Here is a 17,954-nt window from a genome sequence, read left to right as displayed (position 1 = left end):
AATCCAGTATATTCTTAGGCACATGTCTTTTAGGTACATGTCTGCCTGAAAGTTCTCATACTTTGAGAATAAAATCTGATTGGATTAAATTCACATTCTTCGGGAACGAAATGGCCTACAATTCTTGACACCTTTATTTCTGAATTTAGATAGATAACAATAGAGACATATTATTCAGCTATTGACACAATTTCTTAACATCTAACTTTATCAGGGCAAAAGGTATTTCTTTATTATTTAACAGATAGGATACTATTATATACAGCCTATCATACACTTGCAAGGTCAGAAATGGACCTTTGTATTTTATTAATGTTTTGGACATTTTTTTATTTGAAGATAGGAGAAATTATTCATTCTGTCAACTTAAAAGGCATAACACAGCAGTATTGATTGAAAATAGAAGACATTTGACGAAAGATAAGAGTTAAAACAATTAATACCTTAATTTAGGCATTTATTAAACTTTCAAAATGCACTAATATTATTTGACAGAAATCATTTAGTTCTGCACTTGCCATTGATTACATTAAGGTTATAAAACTTTCAAAATGCACTAATATTATTTGACAGAAATCATTTAGTTCTGCACTTGGCATTGATTACATTAATGTTCTCTACAGCTTTTTAAATCTCTCAATATAATTCTAAATATAAACCTGCTAAATAATGAATATTGGGGTTTAATATTCATGATGTTAATCTCCTCCAAAAATTAAACCTTGAAATCAAGTTGTCTCCTTTCAAAAGCATTGTTAGGAAGTTAAAAATTTGACTAAATAAAATAAATTGATTTTTTAAGACAAAATAATGGTCAATTTGATTGAAGTTTTACACTGAAACATTTGTTTTGTTGTACTGATAGAATTTTCCAAGTGAATATAACACATAAAATAGAGAAATAGTAACTAAATGGGAAGAATGGTATATTTTTAAAAATCAAATTTTATATAAACATTGGAATTTTATCTTTCATCTAATTTATCAGTATTTTAATGCACCTTACATTTGGCAATTTGGTTTTACCAATTTAATATTTCAAAAAATGTATACAATTAAAACATCATAAGAAAAAATTTGTTCACACAGCCTTTTTCATTATTTTTTTGAAATTTATAGATGACATGATAATTGTTCATATTTATCTTTAAAAAAATCAGATTAAAAACCTCAAATTGGTTTCATCTATGACTTGAACTAATGCTGAACTTAATGCCTGAAGTTGCTTCTTAACACATGTATTTCTCTATGTTTCTGTTACACGTTCTTCCTCGCTTCTATGGTTCATTACCCCTTCATTTGATAATTCAGCACTAGTCTCAGCATTATTCTCATCATGTTCATCATGTTCGTTTTCTGTCGGAGGAATGACTGGCGGTGGAGGTGGAGAGGGGGTGGACATCACAGTTTTTAACTCTTCTTTGGTCTTTTCCAAGTCTTGCGGAGTTGCAAAAGCTTTGTGTTGCCACTCAGTAGCTTCCTCTTCCTTTTTCTTCTTGGCTTCTTCTAGAAGTGCAATCTTGGCAGTGAATTCAGCAAGTGCTGCTAGCTGCTCCTGATTCTTCATCTGGTCGGCAGCTTGTTTTGCTATGGCAGACTTCGCCTCTTCAGCAGCTCAATGCTCCTTTTCAAGCCGCTCTGCTTCTTATTTTGCTCGTTTTCATTTTTGATCCAGTTCTAGAACTTTTTGAGTCTGTTCTTCTAGTTCTTTCTGGGCTTTAATTGTCAGTTCTTCAATTTATTTTAGACGTTCCATTAGCTCTTCCTTTTCACGTTCTATTCTTTCCTTTTCCTTTTCTGCTATTTCTCTTTTCTTCTTTTCATTCTCTAATTGTGCCCTTTCCAACTGCTTCTGATGTTTCTCCTCCCTAGCCTGAGCCTTCATCTGTTGTACTTTAATAGTATCAGGCTTCCTTCTTTGCATGTATAGTTCATAGTTTCCCATATATAAGGCCAAAATCCCCTTATTGATTCTCAGACGAGGTGCACAAAAAACAAAATCAGGTGCCTTTTTGTCTATTGGCTTTATAACAAACTTTTTGTCATTAAATGAAATATTTCTGATTTCACTCCAGGGAAAACCAATTTTAGGTGTTAACTTGTCATCATGCTCATAAACATTCAGACTCAAAGCATCAACACCTAGCCATAATTCAGTTCCCTTTTTATTTTTATTCTGATATTTTTTATTTTATTATTTTTCTTTTTTTTTTTTTTTTTTTTTGAGATGGAGTCTTGCTCTGTCACCCAGGCTGAAATGCAGTGGTGTGATCTCGGCTCACTGCAACCTCCACCTCGCGGGTTCAAGTGATTTTCCTGCCTCAGCCTCCTGAGTATCCGGGATTACAGGCGCAAGCCACCAAACCTGGCTAATCTTTTGTATTTCTAGTAGAGACGGGGTATCCCTCATGTTGGTCAGGCTAGTCTCGAACTCCTGACCTCGTGATCCGCCCCCCTCAGCCTCCCAAAGTGCTGGATTAAAGACATGAGCCACCATGCCCGGCCCCCTTTTTATTTTTTATTTCAAAATAGTTGACACCATATATTTCTAGATCTTGTGCAATCTTCAGCTATTCCATCAAAGAATCCTCCCTTAGCATTACTCTATGTTCTTCATGCCCGTTCTGTATTCTTTCTTCCCACTGTTCTTTTGTTAGTTTGTGTTGTTCCAATACATGCTGGGGTAGGAGTCTATCATTAGCCAGGTAGCCTGGCTTATGAATCTCTTTATTATAATCTCCACACTTGGTTTGGACTGCACAGGAAGCCAAAATAACTGCTGCTTCTGGCGGACAATACATTTCATCCTTTAAGATGGCTTCTTAAACTTGCAGGAAGAGTCTCTGGATTATTTCTTGAATTAATTCCTCAGAAACATCTTCAGGAAAAATTTAGCTCTAAACTTGAACTGTAAAGGATTCTCTTTTTTAACATCTTGCTGTGTCACCTTTTTATTTAGTTTAAGCCATATAGGATAACCTTTGCTGTCTACATACAGCAGCCCAAAAAAACAGACCTCACGCTAACCAACTGTTTTCACCACCTGGTCAAGAAGTTGTCAGTTGTATTGGGCACATAGTGATGTTCTTCATGCTGAGAATGTTAAAGCAGTTCATGATAAGTACAAGAGTCTGCAACAGATTCGACAAGGCAATACAAAGCAGCGTATCGATGAGTTTGAAGCAATATGAGAGCTGTTATTTTGCATATATGTTCTGCATAAGCTGAACCACCAACAGAGAAAAGCAGGCCTTTGCGGATATGATGGAATGCATCCCACCTTGTCAAAGCACTTATACCAGTTTAACTGTGCTAGCTAAAAGACAAATTTAAGGGGAGCTCTTCAGCATTAAGGCAGTATGATATCATGCTTGGTTTTCTTTTACTTTTGGTCCAGGGAATGGAGAATGGTGTTCCATTGCCTCCTTTCACATTCTTTCTTTTTTTTTTTTTTCCTGTTGAAGATTAACACTAATTAGCATGTCTGACAAATGCGTATGTGTGGTTTCAGTTCTATGTACATTTTAAAGGATAATGGTGAACATTTTAATGGGTTTCCCTTGCCTCTTCCATATTTAACCTGTATATATTTCCACATTCTGTCTCACTCACATTTTCTCAGTATGCCCTTCTCATATCTGCCATGCCCATAACCATAATTCCACCATCATACAGATCAGGCAGTGTTTAAAATGATGGTAGGTAGCAGAGTGGACAGTCTTGGATCATTATGTAGAATAAGGCTATGAATGATGAAAGAGATTAGAACATTTAATAATATATGTACAGCTGGTGGTTAGTTTTTTAAATCCAAATTTAATTACCTAATTGGATATTTGATATTTGGTTATCTAATCACAGTCATCTATAACAGCTACACTGATTGGTGTATTATCTCCTGTAATCCTCTGATGGCTTTTTTTTGCCTACCGTTTCACAGAGGTTTGGACAGCAGTAGTAGTTCCCTAGGACAGTTTATTGATGAAACAGTCTCTGTAAGAGTTTTAAAGTTTTGTTCTTTTTAGACTGATTTAGAAAAACAGATGATTAATAAAAGAAAATATACATTTGTTGGTAACTGATTTTAATTATTTTTTAAAACCTGGACCTTTCTGGAAGGGCAGCATATAAAAATGTCAGTCCTGAGGAGGGGACAACAATACTACCTCACTACTACACCCACGATGACTGGTTGTTCAAACACAATGGAGTGTGTAAGCTATATGTTTTATAATTCATAATGATAGTCTCAATCACCGAGAAATACTTTTGAAATTTCATTTTTCCTCAGAATATCTTAAGAGTGCTAAATTTTTAGCTGCCTTTTTATTGAGCCAAACTGTGGGATTCTGATTTGCGTTAAAATTGTAAGCTCCTCACTGATATACCATCATCCTGGAGGGGTGCTGTATGGCTGAGGAAGAGTGAGAGAGAGAACAAGAGAGAGAGAGTGTGTGTTTGTGTGTGTGTGTGTGTGTGTGAGAGAGAGAGAGAGAGAGAGAGATGCTAATCTTGTAGCATATGAAGAATGTCTGTACCTTGATATGATAGTTACATAATCAATTTAGTATATTTGGTTTCTAGATCACTGTGCTTATTTTTTTCAATATCTAATTAAAATACTTAAATTTGGTTTGTTAATTCTATTTTAGAAATTATAATTTTAGTTTATATTAATTTCAATTATATCTTACTGAAGAAATCTTTCCAGTTAGGAGGCTCTAATATTCACATGTTCTAATACTTTGTTTATTGTAAAACAGCTAAATTTGGAGACACGTAAAGCCTTGTTTACTCTATGTGGTTCAGCTACTTTCCATTTGGTATTACACACTCAAATTTACATTTATCTATTAAAATTGCCATTTTATTAAACGTTTTCATGCACAGTCGATTCAAGTTGTGTCTGAAAATAACGCTTGTGCTTTTTTGATTTTGCTGACTTTGAAAGGATTAATTTGGGCAGACATTATGAAAAAGAAAGGTCGCATTTAATATATTTTTTGTTTTGTAGAACAAAACATAGCTGGTGAACCTTGAAGTGACTGTTGTACCACGGTTGTGCACATGCTTCAGAATCCTATGGAAGAGAATGTTTCGCAGTACATCAAAGGAATGGATGGTGGACCCTACTATTCGTGTTTTGAAACATAAATGTTCACTTTAAAGAAACTGCCATAATAGATAAAAATCTGAACTTTCATTGGATTTCCTCATTTTGAATTATGTGCACTACCATGGCTACATCAGTTTGATACAGTATTGAAAAATTATCAGATATATTTTGCTGTTTATGATCTATTTGTAGATTAGGATTAAAATGAATTTAATCCATTTTTTAAGGCTGTGTGAATTTTTCTAAACAAGAACTATTTGCAATATGGATTTTCTTTCGTTTGTTTGTTTGTTTGAGACGGAGTTTCGCTTTTGTTGCCCAGGCTGGAGTGCAATGGCACGATCTCAGCTCGCTGCAACCTCTGCCTCCCGTGTTCAGGCGATTCTCCTGCCTCAGCCTCCCAAGTAGCTGGGATTACAGGCATGTGCCACCACCCCCAGCTAATTGCAATATGGATTTTCAAAGAGATTAAACCAATTATAACTTATTATTAACAGTCTCGAGCACATGTTCATATAGTCAATGTAAAAATGCACTAATGAGTATTTGGTAAATCCCAGTAGGCTTTTACCATTAGCATAATTTTGTGTTGTACAATTAAGTTACAATTACATCTCTAATTTTGGATAATATTCATTGGTTAACAATAAAGTGACAAAAGCTTATGCCAAAAAAAGCCTCAAATTAATTGAACATATTTATGGTGTACAGTATGATGCTTCAATGTGTGTATATATTATATAACAAACAAATCAGGGAAATTACAATATCCATGATTTCAAACATATTTTTTTTGTGGTGACAACATTCAGTCTTCTATCTATCTTGAAATATATGCTGTATTATTATTTGCTGTAGTCACCCTACTGTGTAATAGTACACCAGAATATTCTTCCTGTCTAACTGTAACATTGTATCCATTGACCAACCTCTTCCATTCCCCCTCTCCTTTCTACCCTCCTCAGCCTCTAGTAACCACTATTTTACTCTCTAAATCTATAAAATCAGCCTTTTTAGATTCCACATATGAGTGAGATCATGTGGTATTTGTCTTTTTATATCTGGCTTATTTCACTTCATATAATGTCCTCCAATGTTCATTCGTGTTGCCACAAATGACAGGATTTCATTCTGTTTTATGACTGAGTAGTATTCCATTGTGTGTGTATGTATGTATGTGTATATATGGACAAATCAGGGAAATTACCATACATATGTATATGTACATATACACATTTTCTTTATCCACGTGTCTATAGATGGGCATTTGTATATTGGCTATTGTGAATAGTGCTGCAACAAGCATGGGAATGAAAATATCTCTTCGACATATTGATTTCATTCCCTTTGGATATATACCCAGTAGTGGGATTCCTGGATCACATGGTAATTCTATTTTTAATTCTTTGAGGAACTTCCATCAACAATGGTGTTTCAGAGTTCTCGTTTCTCAATGGCCTCACCAGCATTTGTTATTTTTTTGTGTTTTAGATAATAATCATTTTGACTGGGGTAAAGTAATATATCAATGTGGTTTTGATTTGCATTTTCCTTATGTTTAATGACTTTGAGAATTTTTTCATGTTATCTGTTGGAAATTTAAATGTGTTATTTTGAAAAATGTCTATGCAGGGCTTTTTTTTTTTTTTTTTTTTTTTTTACTTAGTCTCCCTCTATCGCCAGGCTGGAGTACAGTGGCATGATCTCAGCTCACTGCAACCTACACGTCCCAGGTTCAAGAGATTCTCCTGCCTCAGCCTCCCCAGTAGCTGGAACTACAGGCGCATGCCACCACGCCCAGCTAATTTTTGTATTTTTAGTAGAGATGGAGTTTGACCATGTGTCTAGGATGGTCTTGATCTCTTGACCTCATGATCCATCCGCCTCAGCCTCCCAAAGTGCTGGGATTACAGGGGTGAGCCACTGCACCCACCCTGACTCATTTTTTAATCAGGTTATTTAGTTTTATACTATTGAGTTGTTTGTGTTCCTTATATATTCTAGATATTAACCAGATACATAGCTTACAAATACTTTCTCCCATTCTGTAGGTTGCCTCTTCACTCTATTGATAGTTTCCATTGCTCTGAAGACGCTTTTTAGTTTGATGTAATCCCATTTGTCTATTTTTGCATTAGGCGTCTGTGCTTTTGAGGTCTTATACAAAATATCCTTGCCCAGCCCAATTTCATGAAGAGTTTCCTCTATGTTTTCTTTTAGTAGTTTCACAGTTTTGGTTTTACATTTAAGTAGTTAATCCAATCTGAGTTGATTTTTGTGTATGGTGAGAGATAGGGATCTAGTTTCATTCTTCTGCATGTGGATATACAGTTGTCCCAGAACCATTTATTGAAGAGACTGTCTTTTCCTACAGGTCTATTATTGGCATTTTTGTCAAAAACAAGTTGGTTGTAAATGCATGAATTTATTTCCAGGCTGTCCTCTCTGTTTTATTGGTCTGTGTGCCTGTTTTTATGCCAGTACTGATCTGTTTTGTTTACTGTAGCTTTGTATATTTTGAAGTCAGGTAGTGTGGTGTCTCCAGCTTTGCTTTTTTTTTTTTTTGCTCAAAATTGCTTTGGTTGTCTGAGGTCTTTTGCATTTGTACATGAATTTTAAGATTGTTTTTTCTGTTGCTGTGAAGAATGACTTTTTTTTTTTAAGAGCCTCACTCTGTTGCCCAGGCTGGAGTGCAGTGGCATTATCTTGGCTCACTGCAACTTCCGCCTCCCAGGTTCAAGCGATTCTCCTGCCTCAGTCTCCCTATTAGCTGGAATCACAGGTGCCCACTACCACATCCAGCTAATTTTTGTAGTTTTAGTAGAGACAGGGTTTCACCATGTTGGCCAGGCTGTCCTCGAACTCCTGACCTCAGGTGATCCACCTGCCTCGGCCTCCCAAAGTGCTGGGATTACAGGCATGAGCTGTCACTGGTATCCTGATAATGATTATATTGAATCTGTAGATTGCTTTGGGTAATGTGAACATGTTAATAATATTAATTTTTCCAATCCATGAACAGGGGATATCTTTTTATTTATTTGTGTTCTCATCATTTCCTTTACTTTCTGAGACAGTATCTCACTCTGTCACCTAGGGTATAGTGCAGTGGCATGATCACAGCTCATTGCAGCCTCAACTTCCAGGGCTGAATCGATTCTCTCACCTCAGCCTCTTGAGTAGTTGGAACTACGGGCATGCACCACTATGTTCAGCTAATTTTTTTTATTTTTTATGTTTTTGTGGAATCAGAGTCTCACTATGTTGCCCAGGATGGTCTCAAACTCCTAGACTCAAGCAATCCTCCACCTCAGCCTCACAAAGAGTTAGGATTCGATTTCTTTCATCAATGTTTTATAGATTTAATCATAAATATCTTTCAGCTCCTTGGTTAAGCTTATTTCTAGAGGTGTTTTGTTTGTTTGTTTGTTTTCTTTTTCTTCTTCTTCTTTTTTTTTTTTTTTTTGTAGCTACTGTAAATGGAATTGCTTTCCTGATTTATTTCTCAGATAGTTCACTACTGGCATAGAGAAAAGCTACCAATTTTTAACCACTCTTATCTTCACTTCACAGTTGGCAAATAGTTTTTACATTCATTGTCTCCATCTTTATCTACTTAAGTTGCCTATGACATAGTTTGGACAGGTAAAATTATCGCCACTTTTACATTTTGGATAAATAATCTCAGGCACAAAATATATAAATGACTTTCCTTAAGATTGCTATGTAATCAAGTGGTGGAGTCAGAACTTATTCTCCAGTTCAGATCTTGAATAGAAGGCCCTGGAACACACAGTTTATGTTTAGAAATAGTTTGTTATCATAACACAATACCTTCTTTAAAGCATTGGTAATTTAACTTTCTTCTAATTTATTAGAGCTTGTAGTTTTTCTATTTTATTCAATTTACTAAAATATTTCATAAGTGATAACTAAGATTTTATATGGAGTCAAACTGTTCTGTTCCTCTAATGCTTGGAAAAATGAAATATGACCAGCTGTTTGAATGTACACATGAAAAATTTCAATGTGTGTATAAGGGAAAATTCTGGTGATTCCAAGGATGAGATAATTAAATCAATTTACCTTTGCAAAGGGAAACTGCTCTGGGAATTATTTAAGGTGGTTAAATTGCATAGCTTTCCCTCCACAAGCTGTCAACACTAAAGAGATTAAGACTTCATTTGCAAGCTTTATTTTTAATGTAAAATGACAGTAATTGACATTTTAAAACTGTATGGTACAGTACTCTACATGACACAAGCAGAAACTTGTACAGCTTTGGAGCCTAGCTCTTGTACATATTTGCTCCACTTGTCTATTACAAGTTCTGGGGTGTTTTTAGTAGTTGAATCTTTTAAATATTATCTTCCCTATTAGAATGCAAAAACACTGCTTGTGATGATACTAAGGAAAATCAACTTAAGGACACAGAGTACACATTACTTTTGGCTCCTGATCCTCCTTTAAAACTGAAAGAGCTTGTACTCTCAAAGTATAATATTCTATGAACCACTTGCCCATTTGCATAATTTGCTTTTCAGTGCAAAGTATTAGGCCCTGACCCAGATTACCTCAAAGTGAATTGTCAGCAAGCCAATAAAATATTGAGCAGATGGATGTCATTTTTCAAAATTAGGCTTTCTTTGACAATAATCATTCTTGATGTTCTATGATAATAAGAATCAGTAGGAAGAATTCATCAAGCATTTCTTTATGTAGACAAGTATATAGCTTACGTAGAAACCAAAAGATGACTGACAAAAAGCAGAAAACTCTTCCTAATTTCAAAAAAGAAATGTGGGTACATATATATGTGTATATATATATTATATATATAGTAATACAGCTCCTTGAAGTCCAAAAAGACAATATATTTCTCTTTGCTAAGCATATTACAGAATCCTTCCTTTTTACTCTATATGTGAGTCTGGGAAGTTTTCATGTCCATTCCCAGTTTCTACGCATTGTAGTTTTGAAGGCATAAAAGATAATCGTATTTTATAAAGAACAATCTGCCTCTTCAATTAATGCCCCATGCTAAATTTGAAATTTACATCCTACACACCACTCTGGTTACAAAATAATTAATTTGATTCAGATGTTTAATTAAGCATGACAAGGAGGCTTTAGTTTTAAGTTAAGAGAGAAAAAAAAAATGAAAGAGTTGCCTTGGAAAAGCCTAGAGCATATTTTGCAGAGCATCTTGGAACAAACAGTTTTAACTGAAAGACTTAGCCTATTCCTTTGATGACTTCATTAACAAGTCAAAATATTCAGACCCATGAGGCCTATGACAGAGAATACTCTAGTAGCTAGATGTAGGACACATAGAATTTGGGCTTTTTGATCAAATTGTAATAAATATATTTAATTAAGCAGGCTTTGCCTGGGGAATTAAAAGAAAGAAAAGAAAAGTGCCTCTTATTTAGTTTTTGAACCAATGTTTCCTCATTCTATGTTAACTGAAAGGATCTTTTATTTATAGATACTATTATGACCTCCATAATACATCCATTATATACATATTCACTTTCTTTTTTCTCTATTTTATTGTACAAACTCTTTTTGTTGATGTTCAAAACTGTAATTAAAGCCAAGTCTTCATGTTTTCCCCTTTACTAACACTTACATTTTGTTGTAAGCAAAAGAACAAAAGAGTAAATCTTATCATGGTAATGTATTTGATTCTCAATTTTAGTGACATTTACATCTGTACCCACATAGAATGGGAAGAAATCAGTGAACATTCACAGAAATGGCATAAATGCAAACTTGAATTTTTAAAAATGCAATATTCATTAGACAATCTGCAATTGTTTTTTGTATTTTTAAAATTTTCATTTACAACAATACTTCCTGTAGAATTATAGTCACTGTTAATAAGTCACGAAATGTCAAATTGGCTGATGAATGTTCTCATATCAAAGATTTACAGCAGTAGCTATGCTCAAAGTTGAAAGATGTTTTTAAACAGGCAGCAGTTTTATACAAATCCTTACAAATAACTCATGGATACAAAGTCAGGTGATGAACTTCATTTAATAATATTCAACTGAGGGAAAGGAGGGAAATCCATGGTAGTCACAGATGTACATGGCATGATGTTGAAATCTCAGCTCCGGGGAAGATGTTTCAAATCCCAGAGTTTCTGATTTTCTCACATGCTCTATTTCTCCTCTCCAGCCCTCCTAAAAGCCCGTGAAAACCCACCACTGTTACTAGTGGCAGAATGTTGTATCTATCACCTAATATCTGATAGAAAAAAACCACTTGAACTATTGTTCTATTGACACAGTATTCCTGGTGTAACAGTAGGTTGTGTGACCATTCTCTATCTATCTTCAAAAAGAATCTAGTCCAATCTTACCTGTAACATTAATTCAAGGAATCACGGGTGTGTGTTGGATTCTATTAAGTCTTTCTGAGTACTGGGAACTATAGACTAAGCACCTATATTTCATTGTCAAAGTGGTTTATCAAGTGATGAGTAATTAGTATTGACGAGATGCAACTGCACCAGAAAATAGATATCAATTTTGTACTCTGAAGGAGCTATGTGACTAGCAAGGTATGAAAGTCAAAGAGACTTCAGAGCTACTCAGTTTCTGGAACAGAAGTGGTCTGTGCCAATCCAATCTCATCTAGTAAGATCACACATGTTCTAAGGATGGAGTGACCGAGGCATGGGAATTTGTGCTTATGAATCATAAAACGATGATTATGTTGTTGCTGTGCATGCTGTGTTGCTGCCTGCCCTGTATTCCTTCTTCAAATTAATAAACTTGATGTTGGGTGAAGTCTAACATGTCTCATGAGTTTGTCAAGCTGAACTTAGAGCACTCTTTCTGGTTTATCAGAGTGGACACTGTATACATCTATTTCATTGAGCTTCTACTTCATATTAAAAGGTTATCTTTGGCTTTCCCATTTGATTTTAGTTTTTCCTGCTTCTCATGCTATTCTTTTGGTTTCAATTCAAAAACCCCTGCTCCTTCTCCCATCCCTTAAACTTGTAAATTTGGCACTGAAGTGAATGGATCAAATTGTTAGACTTATACAGATCTGGATGTGCATCCTAGCTTTGCAACTCAAAGGCAGTTTTAGGTAGTGAAAATTAGTTAACCTTTGGAGATTCAATTTCTTATTGGTATACTAGGTCCTATATATCTCATAATTTTATTTAAATTGTATAACACCTATAAAGTTATTTTAAATGGATAAATGGCTTAATGAATGAGAACAAACCAGTAAATATACTTACATGAACTTATATGTTGCAAAAATTAAGAATAACTGCCATCTATCTTTGTATCTTATAATACCTGAGATGGAGGAGTCCTGTATCAATTAAGGACATATACTGTGCCATATATTTACACAGATTATATTATACAAACTGTCAGTATAAACACTATATTCATTTTATATAGGAAAATTAGAAGCTTTGAATTTTTTAATAATCTGAACTTTATTAAATATGATTGCTAGGATTTGAGGACAATTTATCAATTTTATCAAGAGCATTGTGTCAATATAATCATATTTAATTTTCAAAACAACCCTGTAATTACTGTTATTATTCCATTTCACAGATGAAAGAAGTGGATATTTAGAAGAATTATTAGCATGTAATGGAGCAAGTATTAAAATTCAAGTGTGTATGACTCTAAAGTCTATAATCTTTCAATTAATAATGCTGCTATGAATGAATTCAGTGACTAGAACATAATATGGAAATGATATATATTTGATGAATGACTACATAACACTTTCATAGTTTGCTCTTTAGGAGTAATATGATTTTATTCTCATTCTCTAGTGGGAGTGCCACTTCAATCAACCTGTGGATGATACAAAAACATCTGGCAGATATTCCAATCACTTTATATTAACATTATTTATTATAGAGAGTTTTCAGCACCTAGAACCCCTAAAATAAAATTCAGAATGTCCTGTGTTTGTCTAAGACCAGGCATAACAAAGGAAAAATATTCTGATTTTACATGTAAGATTTTTAAGTGCTTCTTTTAGATAGAGATGAAACTGTTATTTTAGTGAATTATATTTTAAAACACTGCTACAACATTGATTATAATACCTTGAAAGGTACAAAAATTCAAATATTTCAGGTAAAATAGGATAGCAGACAATTACATTACAGAAAAGTGTGGGAGAACAGAAAGCAGAATTTCTTTGATTGACATAGAAAACTTTGAATGATGTAACAAAGCCAAAGATAGATGTTTAAAAAAGATTGTATAAGACAAAGGGGAAAAAATGCTATTTGTCATAGGATGAATTGTGTCCCCCCAAAAGATATATGAAGTCCTAACCCTAAGCACCTTGGAATGTGACATTACTTGGAAATAGAGTTTTTGCAGATGTAATCAAGTTAAGATAAGGTAATTAAGGTGAGCCTTAATCCAATATAACAAGTGTACTTATAAGAAAAGGGAGAATCGCTTGAACCTGGGAGGCGGAGGTTGCAGTGAGCTGAGATCGCGTCACTGCACTCCAGCCTGGTGATAGAGCGAGACTCCTTCTTAAGAAAAAAAAAGAAAAAGAAAAGTGAAATGTCAACACACACATGCACAGAAGAATGCCAACTGAAGACAGATACATGAGAGACGACAGCCATGTGAAGATGGAGGTGGAGATTGGAGTTATGCTGCTACAGTGAAGAAACGCCTAGGGCTACCAGAAGTTGAAAGAGGAAAGGAAGAATTCTGACCCAGAGGCTTCAGATGGAGTGTGGCCTTGCTAATATCTGATTTCAAACTTCTGGCCTCCCGAATTTTAAGACAATAGATTTATCCTGTTTTAAGTCACCAAGTTTGTGACACTTTCTTACAGCCACCCTAAAAACTAACACAATATTTTAAAAATCTTCATTGTAAAGAAAAATATCTCTACACTTATCCGTTCATGGACCAGAGTGTACAGAGTTATTTTGGAGTGGAGAGTTGTGAAACTCTCAATTTTCACTCTGTAAATATCTTAACATGGGTATGTTCTCATTCTTGACAAAAATTTGAAGTGAGAATGAAATTTTTTTCACTGATTTATAAATGTGTGATAACATGATTTTTCTTTGTCTTCAATGATAAATATTTTTTTCTTATTGCTCTGTTTATTCGAATATTGATCTACTAAGAGCAAACAAAGGTTATGCTAATCTATATATTCCTCTGAATTACCAAGGTTATTTCAGGCCTTAGCCTCAGTTATTTGATGATTCTTTTAAACTCACATTTCATTTTGATGTGTGGTCCCGACCAGAGAATATGACTAGAACACAGTGGTTTAAATAGCATGAATAACTTATTTGTATAAGTTACTTATTGCTGTGTAACAAATTACCCCAAACTTTAATGGCTTAAACCAACATGCATCGTCTCACAATTACTGTGAGTCAAGAATCCAAACATGACTTAACTGGATCCTCTGGCTTTAGGCTGCTCTCGAAGCTGTGGTCATCTACAGACTCAACTGGGGAGGATCTGCTTCTTACTATATGTGTGTGTGGTTGTGGCAGGATTCAATTCTTTGTGGGCTCTGAGATTGAAATTCCTCATGAGCTGTTGGCCCAAGTTTTTCCTTGTTTCCCTCACATGTGGACCTGTCTTTAGAGCATCTCACAACATGGCCACTTGCTTTATCATCAAAAGGGCAAGAGAGAATAACAGCAAAAAATAGAGTTCCAGCAAGGTGGAAGGAACAGTCTTTTGTAACCTAATCAGACCAGTGACAACTCTTCACTTTTGTCATATTCTGTTCATTAGAAGAAAGTCACTAGGTCCAACCCATATTCAAGGAAAGGAGATTACACAGGGATATGCGTACCAGGAAACAAGGATCACTGGGAGCCAAACCTACCATACTCTTGTGTGATCAAATGATAAATATGCCTAATATGATTAAATGATACCTATGTATTGAAATAAAAAATAATAAATAGCTCTTTATAAACTGAAATCAATAAGTAGGTATAATTTTCTTATGGAATACTTTTTAATAAGTAATACAGGAATTACATAAATTGCAATGAAAAAGTGAAAGAGACTGAATAAGAATTGCAGGTTGGAATTTTGGCAAATCACATATCAATGCCAAGCATTTAGCCAAGAGTTTTATATATTCTGTATTGCATGAGAGCAAAAGTTTTTAAGTCATACATCTATGAGTTCATATTCAGGGTCAACCACCACTTACTAGTTGTTTTTTCATCTGTAAAGTGAAGGTCCTAATTCCTGCACATCAGATATTTAAATCTGACCTCACATATAAGGTACTTAACCTGCTTAAATAATTTCATGAGTATTATTATTTTAAGATGATTATTTGCTCCATAATAAAAGACTTGGGAGAATAGAGTTATTTAAACAGAAGAGGTGTTTTCATATCAGTGAAAATAACTATTAATGTCAAGAGTAACACTGGGCAGAGGTAGAAGCCTCATTTATGTCAAACAAAGATGCTAAAAATCATTATACAGGTAAAAGTTCTGCCAGAAACTGAAACAAATGGAGCTCAAGGTAAGGACAGGAAACAAGTTTGGGGAGTTGACAGTTCATTCAGGTGTAAAGAGATAGAATCGTGAAATGTTGTAGTGATCCTGACAATGATGTCCTTTTACCTAGGGATTGGTTTTATTGATGTTCAAATACAAGACAGTTTTTGGCTCATTTCATCCTAAATATTCACTTTGAAATCAGGTAGATTGTTTGCCTCCACGAGTCAGTCCAATTTTTCATTCCTCCCATATTCACTCCATGAGTGGTTTCTTTCAGTGGTAAGAAGTGGAACATTGGGGATGCGACACAAATTTGGAGTGATGAGATAGTGCCAGAAAAGGACTTCTATCCATTTCCCTTCAAATGTTTCCCTTATTTGGTTCTTCATGGACTCACTGGCCCATGGACATAAGACTCTTTGAAAGAACAATAAGTACACATGTCCTACTATTTGCCAGGCATACTCATGAATAACACGTGTACCATATTACTTATGACTTTATGAGTCAGTGAGTATATCATTTGTATAGAAGCGAAATCTGAATATGAGAGGAGTTAGGAGACATACCTAAAATCACATAACTTGTCATTAACAAATATTGGGATTAAAAATAGGTTTTCTTGCTCCAAGGAATATGAGTTTCCACTACAATCCTTGTACTTATAAAATGCTAGAATTAGGGTCAGATTTGATTGATTTAAGAGATAACCAAATCATTTAGGTTAAAACAATTTTATTCAGTTAGTGTTAATTTGCATTTGATTTATATGTGTTTCCATGTTGCAATTTTTTTCCACCCAACACAATATAATTAATATTGCACACTAATTTTTGCAACTTGCATGGCGAAGCCAGAAAATTCAAACTTATAAGCACCATCAATCACTAGGTTGTTGTTTCCTTATGCACAACACAATAAGGAAGAGAATGCCATCATATTTTTTTTTTGTTTCTGAATACGTTAAAACTCTAAAGAAAATAAATTATATTTTCTCTTTTTTATATGTCTAGTGTGTTCTTTTAGTAAAACCACAAATGAGGAGTCTATACATGTATTTAATCTTATAAAATGGCAAGGTAGATAACCCACAAGCACATAGCTACTGGAGCTAAATAGATAAACGAAAGAGAACTAGAATAGCTAAAACAAGTTTGAGAAAAGAAGTAGCTTAGAGGACTCATACTACCTGATTTTAAGACTTGCTATATAAATATAGTATGATACTGAGAGAGATAGACACATAGATCAATGGAACAAAACAGAGAACAAAAAAGCAGACCCACACCAATATGTCCGATTGATTTTTTTTCTTTTTTTTTTTGCAAAAGTGAAAATGCAATTAAATGGAGGAAGGATAATCTTTTCAACAAATGGTGTATGACAGCCCTAGGCAGAAAAAGAACCTCAACCTAAACCTCAGACCTTATACAAAAATTAATTCAAAATGCACCACAGATGTAAATGCACCCAATGTAAAACTAAAAAACATTTAGAAGAGAATATCAGAAAAAAGTTTTATGACCTAGGGTTAGGCAAAGAGTACTTAGACATGACACTAAAAGCACAATCAATAAAAGGAAAAAAAATGGATAAATTGAGCATCACCAAATTAAATTTGTTGGCCCTGCAAATATCCTGTCAGTAAGATTAAAAGAGAAGCCTCAGACAGGGAAAAAAATTGGAAAATCGTATTTCTGACTAGGACTATTTAAAAAATATATAAGGAACTCTCTGAACTCAACAGTAAGAAAATGAAAAATCTAACAAGAAAATAAGCAAAGGCTTGAACAGACACTCCACCAAAGAAAATGTTAGACATGGACTTAACTGACTAATGAAACAGAAGATGAGGATTTCTAAAAAATATCTGTTTTCCTGAAATGGGCACCACCCTCTTCTTTCTCCTCTTTCTTCATATTCCTAATCAGAAAATGTATGCAGTGTTTGGAAGTACAGTATCCACCCTGAAATCAGAAAGACAAAACTCACTTGATTAGGATGGTGGACCAAGAAGACAAAAGAAAACTGATACTTTGATGATACCGAGTTATTGTTTCCCCTATATTTCCGCGTTATTTCTCCTATATTTAGAGTTAAATTTCCTCTATTTCCCCTGAATATCTTTCCCAAAATTGTAGAAAATAAATACATCAGCAATGTGAGTTTTCTGTATTGTTTGAGAACATTCAATTCTGCTCTAGGGGACAAGAAAACAAATGGAATAGATGAAACTTATATGAATTTTTAAGCATAGATTTTAAGTTAAGCAAGTAGCTTATGAAAGTAGGTGAAGATCATAGGATTTGTTAAGAATCAATA

The 17,954-nt window shown here is 34.4% G+C and overlaps 2 pseudogenes across 2 annotated transcripts; both read right to left on the bottom strand.

Annotated features, from left to right (window-relative positions):
- Positions 1-1,181: 1,181 nt before the first annotated feature.
- LOC112615878 lies at positions 1,182-1,896 on the bottom strand (annotated as a pseudogene). Its single transcript, XR_003117495.1, has one exon. The product of XR_003117495.1 is annotated as a radixin pseudogene (transcript).
- Positions 1,182-3,058, bottom strand: LOC112615152 (annotated as a pseudogene). Its single transcript, XR_003117292.1, has 2 exons — positions 2,505-3,058; positions 1,182-2,161 (listed from the first exon to the last, which is right to left on the bottom strand). The product of XR_003117292.1 is annotated as a radixin pseudogene (transcript).
- Positions 3,059-17,954: the final 14,896 nt, after the last annotated feature.

This window comes from Theropithecus gelada, chromosome X (assembly GCF_003255815.1).
Source record: "Theropithecus gelada isolate Dixy chromosome X, Tgel_1.0, whole genome shotgun sequence".
NCBI lineage: Eukaryota > Metazoa > Chordata > Mammalia > Primates > Cercopithecidae > Theropithecus > Theropithecus gelada.
This window is presented reverse-complemented; position numbering and strand designations above follow the sequence as displayed.